This window comes from Eleutherodactylus coqui, chromosome 10, assembly GCF_035609145.1.
Source record: "Eleutherodactylus coqui strain aEleCoq1 chromosome 10, aEleCoq1.hap1, whole genome shotgun sequence".
Lineage (NCBI taxonomy): Eukaryota > Metazoa > Chordata > Amphibia > Anura > Eleutherodactylidae > Eleutherodactylus > Eleutherodactylus coqui.
The window spans coordinates 69,129,831-69,135,923 of record NC_089846.1 but is presented as its reverse complement, the minus strand read 5'-3'; the positions used below and the strand labels follow the sequence as shown (position 1 = coordinate 69,135,923).

General features: G+C 48.7%; 1 protein-coding gene across 7 annotated transcripts in view; it reads left to right on the top strand.

The window, feature by feature from the left end:
- Positions 1-47, top strand: part of LOC136580581 (G2/mitotic-specific cyclin-B3-like) — a 150,283-nt gene extending 150,236 nt beyond the window's left edge. For all 7 annotated transcript variants that reach the window (XM_066581244.1, XM_066581239.1, XM_066581238.1 and 4 more), the window contains one exon: positions 1-47. This exon is cut by the window's left edge and continues 452 nt beyond it. The gene's annotated coding sequence lies outside the window, so the exon portion shown is untranslated.
- The last annotated feature ends 6,046 nt before the right edge of the window (positions 48-6,093 follow it).

Sequence of the window (6,093 nt, the reverse complement as noted above, 5' to 3'; positions counted from 1 at the left end):
AAAATAAATAAATAAAGTGACAGACAAGCAAACGTCAATTAAATCAAGTGTTGCCTGTATATTGGATTATTTTTGGAATTTTTGACTTTAACCCCTTATTGACCAGATGTATGTTTTTACTGCAGTCACTACAGCTGCTTAGTCCTGTGTAGGGAAGAGTCGGGACTCTGCACTCGGACAGCCGGGGTCCTGTTCTAGTGGCAGTGAGTGGAGAGACCGCCATTTCCAACTGTTTAACTCCTTACATGGCACTATCAATAGCCATTGCCGCATGTAAGCAAATGACATCTGGAGGTGCGTTATTGGGCCAAAAAACCCCCATAAATTTGGGTGTGTGGCCTAGCTAGCTAAGTGGAATGGCGCAGAAGTCAGAGCTCCGGACAGTTATGACTATTTCTTTCCTTGTGTGATTGATCAAAGAATCTTCAGCAAATGTAGGGGGTGTGGGTGTGGAGAGAGGGGGTCCACTCTGTTACTAGTTACTACTTTTGATGTTGAATTATAAAGGTTATAGAGGGGGCATGAGTCTTGTAGACCAGTCTATGGGGACCAACCTCAATGTTTGTGATTTGAATGTAACAGCCAATTTGATAAAAGTGCTAGTCCAGCTTTCTACTAAGGAAGGTTTTTTCTAATCTTGACAGCAAAGGTCTTCAGACCTTGTTTATATTGGTTCCTATTTTGAGGTACGATATATCCCTGCTAGAGATGAGCGAACGTACTTGTTCGAGCTTGATGCTCGCTCGAGTATTAGAGTGCTCGTTACTCGAGACGAGCACCACGTGGTACTCGAGTCAATTCCATTTCCTTTCCTGCATGTTTAGCGCCATTTTCTAGTCAATAGACATACAGGGAAGGCATTACAACTTCCTCCTGTGACGTGCCAGCCCTATCCCACCCCCCTGCAGTGAGTGGCTGGTGAGATCAAGTGACTGCTGAGTATTTAAAGCGGTCCTGCATGCGGCTCGCTTCAGACACACGCTGGCAGAGATTAGGGAGAGTGCTGTTCCTGCTATAGGGAGAGTGTTAGCGTCCTCAAGAACCCCAACGGTTCTTCTTGGTGCCACAACTGACCGTGTGCATTACTGTTGTGGCTGCTGGGAGCAGTATTGCACAATTTTTTTTTTTTTCATCTTGGGCTGTGTAGGCTATAGCGTTCTCAGTCTACAGTCAATTATACAGAGTATAGGGGCAGTACTGGTGAGGCAGGGACACTGGTAGTGTAGCATCCTGTCAACAAGTACCCCCTTAAAGCTCCTTCTTAGGGCTACCTGTGACCGTCTGCATTTTACTGCGTAGCTGCTGGGAGTTGTAGTGGCTCATTATTACCCAGCTAGGCCTTTTTGGAGCCTAATTTTTGGAGTATAATTTTTTTCGGACTGCAGTGTGTGTTACATAACCGCTGTCCGCCTCCAACTGCACGCCAATAATTGCATAATTATTCAAACCGCTCTGTCTGCTCTATTCGTAACCACCATGCTGAGGGGTAGGGGTAGGCCTACAGGGCAAGGACGCGGAGGTCCAAGTGAGTGTGGACACAGCCGAGTTCCTGCTCCAGGAGAATCGCAGCCGGCTGCTGCGGGATTAGGAGAGAGGCAAGTTACTGGGGTCCCCAGCTTCATATCACAATTTTTGGGTCCAAGTGGTAGACCTTTATTACAAACTGAGCAGTGTGAGCAGGTCCTGTTGTGGATGGAAGAAAATGCATCGACCACCCAGTCTTCTACGCCGTCCACTGCTGCAACTCTGAATCCTCTCGCTGCTGCTGCTCCTTCCTCCCAGCCTCCTCACTCCATGAAAATGACACATTCTGATGAGCAGACAGACTCCCAGGAACTGTTCTCGGGCCCCTGCCTTGATTGGGAAAAAATGGTTTATCTCTCAGCTAAGGAGTTTGTCGTGACCGATGCCCAACCTTTGGAAAGTTCCCGGGGTCCGGGGGATGAGGCTGGGGCCTTCCGGCAACTGTCTCAAGAGCTTTCAGTGGGTGAGGAGGTCAATGATGATGAGACACAGTTGTCTATCTGTGAGGTGGCAGTAAGTCCGAGGGAGGAGTGCGCACAGGATTCGGAGGAAGAGCCGCTGGACGATAAGGTGACTGACCCCACCTGGTTCGCTAAGCCAACTGAGGAGAGGTCTTCACCCACAGCCTCATCTCCGCTGTCCTCAGCCCCATCTAGCAATGTCGCGCAGCGTCCAGCTGTCGCTAGCGCAAGCGCAAATTAGCCTTCACGCACCCGCACGCTCAAGCATTAAACGTGCACATTGCCAAATTGATAAGCCTGGAGATGCTGCCATACAAGCTTGTGGAAACGGAGGCTTTCAAAAACATGATGGCGGCGGCTGTCCTACTCTACTCGGTCCCCAGTCACCACTATTTTTCCTGGTAAGCCGTCCCAGCCCTACACCAGCACGTATCCCGCAACATCTTTGGTGCCGAGATACAGGATGGATGAAAAAGTAAGTGTGTTAGACGGAAAACGGGCTCTGATTCCTGCTTTAGGCTAGAAGTGTAACAAGAAGCATGATTTAAACATCTTGTGCATGTCTTTGGTGCCAAGATACAGGATGGGTGAAAAAGTAAGTATTAGAGATGAGCGAGTATACTCGGTAAAGGCAATTACTCGAGCGAGCATTGCCTTTATCGAGTACCTGCCTGCTCGAGATGAAAGGTTCGGGTGCCGGCGGCAGACAGGGAGCTGCGGGGGAGAGCGGAGCAGAACGGAGGGGAGATCTCTCTCTCCCCCGCTCCCTCCTGCTGACATCCGCTACTCACCGCTCCCTCTTGCCGGCACCCAAACGTTTCATCTCGAGCGGGCAGGTACTCGATAAAGGCAATGCTCGCTCGAGCAATTGCCTTTACCGAGTATACTCGCTCATCTCTAGTAAGTATGTGTTAGACGGAAAGTGGATTCTGATTCCAGCTTTAGGCTAGAAGTGTAACAAGAAGCATGTTTCAAACAGAATGTGCATGTCTTTGTTGCCGAGATACAGGATATATGAACAAGTAAGTATATGTTAGGGGGAAAGCATGCACTGATAGCTGCTCTTGGCTAGAAGAGTAACAAAAAGCATGTTTCAAACAGGATGTGCATGTCTTTGTTGCCGAGATACAGGATATATGAACAAGTAAGTATGTGTTAGGGCAGGGGTGTCAAACTCATTTTCACCGAGGGCCACATCGGGCTTATGGTGACCTTCAAAGGGCCGATTGTAAGACAGTATAGTGAGGGCTCGTTCACACCAGCGTATTTGCGTACATAATATGCAGTGAATAGAAGCCATTGGTTTCAGTGATTTCATTCACATGATGTATATTGTCACACAGCATAACCTATTTTGTTGCGTACTACGCACCACGATAGGCCATTGAAGTGAATGGGCCGCGCAGGAAACCGATGTATTCACTGCATATTAGCGCACCATCTCAGTGGGCCCGTCTGTGTTCTTTTCTGCATGCCCAAATATGTAGGTATAAGCGATTTTCGATTGCGCAAATACGTAGCGCATTTGTGCGACCGAAATGCAATTACGTCCGTGTGAACGAACCCTAATAGTGACCCCTATAGTGGTCGCAGTAGTCATAGTGACCCCTATAGTGGTCGCAGTAGTCATAGTGACCCCTATAGTGGTCGCAGTAGTCATAGTGACCCCTATAGTGGTCGCAGTAGTCATAGTGACCCCTATAGTGGTCGCAGTAATAAGTGACCCCTATAGTGGTCGCAGTAGTCATAGTCACCCCTATAGTGGTCGCAGTAGTCATAGTGACCCCTATAGTGGCCCCAGTAGTAATAGTGACCCCTACAGTGGTCACAGTAGTCATAGTGACTCTCCTAGTGGCCCCAGTAAAAATATTGACCCCCACAGTGGCCCCAGTAGTAACAGGGTACCCCACAGTGGCCCCAGTAGTAATAGTGACCCCCACAGTAATATTAACCTCCTCCCAGCAGCAATATAACCCCCCCCACCCAGCAGCAATATTAACCCCCACCAGCAATATTAACCCCTTCCCCCCGCACCAATATTAACTCCCTCCCAGCAACAGTATTAACTCCCACCCACCCAGCAGCAATATTAACCCCCTCCAGCAATATTACCACCCCACCCCCGCAGCAATATTAACCCCCCCCCGTCCCCTTCCCAACCAGGCAGCAATATTAACCCCCTGCCAGCAACAATATTATTCCCCCACACCCAGCAACAATATTAACCCTCCCAGCAATATTAACCCCTCCCCCCGCAGAAATATTAACCCCCACCCCCGCAGCAATATTAACCCCCACCCCCGCCAGCAATATTACCACCCCACCCCCACAGCAATATTAACCCTCTCCCAGCAGCAAAATACCCCCCCCCCCCCAAACACACCAGCAATATTAACCCTCTCACCCCTGGCAGCAATCAGCAATATTAACCTCCTCCCAGCAACAACAATATTAACCCCCCACCCCCAGCAGCAATATTGACTTCCCCCTTCCCCAGCCATATGCTTACCTCCTCCTTGCTGTCAGCGCCGCTCCTCCTCGGATCGTGCTGAGCCCGGGTGGCATATTATCTTTTTCCACAAGACTTCTGCACTATTGAGCAATTCCAGCAACCTGATTGGTTGCTTGGTGAATCAGCCAACCCAGACAACCAATCACCGTGAATCAGCCAACCCAGACAACCAATCACGTTGCTGGAATTGCTCAATAGTGCAAAAGTCTTGTGGAAAAAGTTCATATGCGCCCGGGTGCACAGTGTGCAGCACGGCACGCTTCCTCCCTGAGTCCTCTCCTGCGGAACTGAAGAGCAGGGGACTGGGGAGAAGGATTCTGATGTCAGAGTGTGCGCTAGGATCAGCGCTGTCAGTGTGATTACAAGTGGGGAGCTGGGGCACCCCAGCTGGTAATCAATACAGTGGTGAGCGGCCGTCGGCATGCCGCGGGCCACATAACATGAGACAGCGGGCCGGATTCGGCCCGCGGGCCTTGTGTTTGACACGTGTGTTAGGGGGAAAGCGTGCACTGATAGCTGCTCTAGGCTAGAAGTGTAACAAGAAGCATGTTTCAAACAGGATGTGCATGTCTTTGTTGCCGAGATACAGGATATATGAACAAGTAAGTTTGTGTTAGGGGGAAAGCGTGCACTGATAGCTACTCTAGGCTAGAAGTGTAACAAGAAGCATGTTTCAAACAGGATGTGCATGTCTTTGTTGCCGAGATACAGGATATATGAACAAGTAAGAACAAGTAAGTATGTGTTAGGGGGAAAGTGAGCACTGATAGCTGCTCTTGGCTAGAAGTGTACCAAGAAGCAAGTTTCAAAAAGGATGTGCATGTCTTTGTTGTCGAGATACAGGATATGTAAACAGGTATGCGTTAGGGGGAAAGCGAGCACTGATAGCTGCTCTAGGCTAGAAGTGTAACAAGAAGCATGTTTCAAACAGGATGTGCATGTCTTTGTTGCCGAGATACAGGATATATGAACAAGTAAGTTTGTGTTAGGGGGAAAGCGTGCACTGATAGCTACTCTAGGCTAGAAGTGTAACAAGAAGCATGTTTCAAACAGGATGTGCATGTCTTTGTTGCCGAGATACAGTATATTTGAACAAGTAAGTATGTGTTAGGGGGAAAGTGAGCACTGATAGCTGCCCTTGGCTAGAAGTGTACCAAGAAGCATGTTTCAAAAAGGATGTGCATGTCATTGTTGTCGAGATACAGGATATGTGAACAAGTATGCGTTAGGGGGAAAGCGAGCACTGATAGCTGCTCTAGGCTAGAAGTGTAACAAGAAGCATGTTTCAAACAGGATGTGTATGTCTTTGGTGCTGAGATACAGGATGGGTGAAAAAGTAAGTATGTGTTAGACGGAAAGCCGTCTCTGATTCCTGCTCTAGGCTAGAAGTGCAACAAGAAGCATGTTTTAAACAGGATGTGCATGTCTTTGTTGCCAAGATAGAGGATGGGTGAAAAAGTAAGTATGTGTAAGACGGAAACGGGCTCTGATTCCTGCTCTGGGCTTGAAGTGTAACAAGAAGCATGTCTTTGGTGCCCAGATACAGGATGGGTGAAAAAGTAAGTATGTGTTAGACGGAAAGGGGGCTCTGATTCC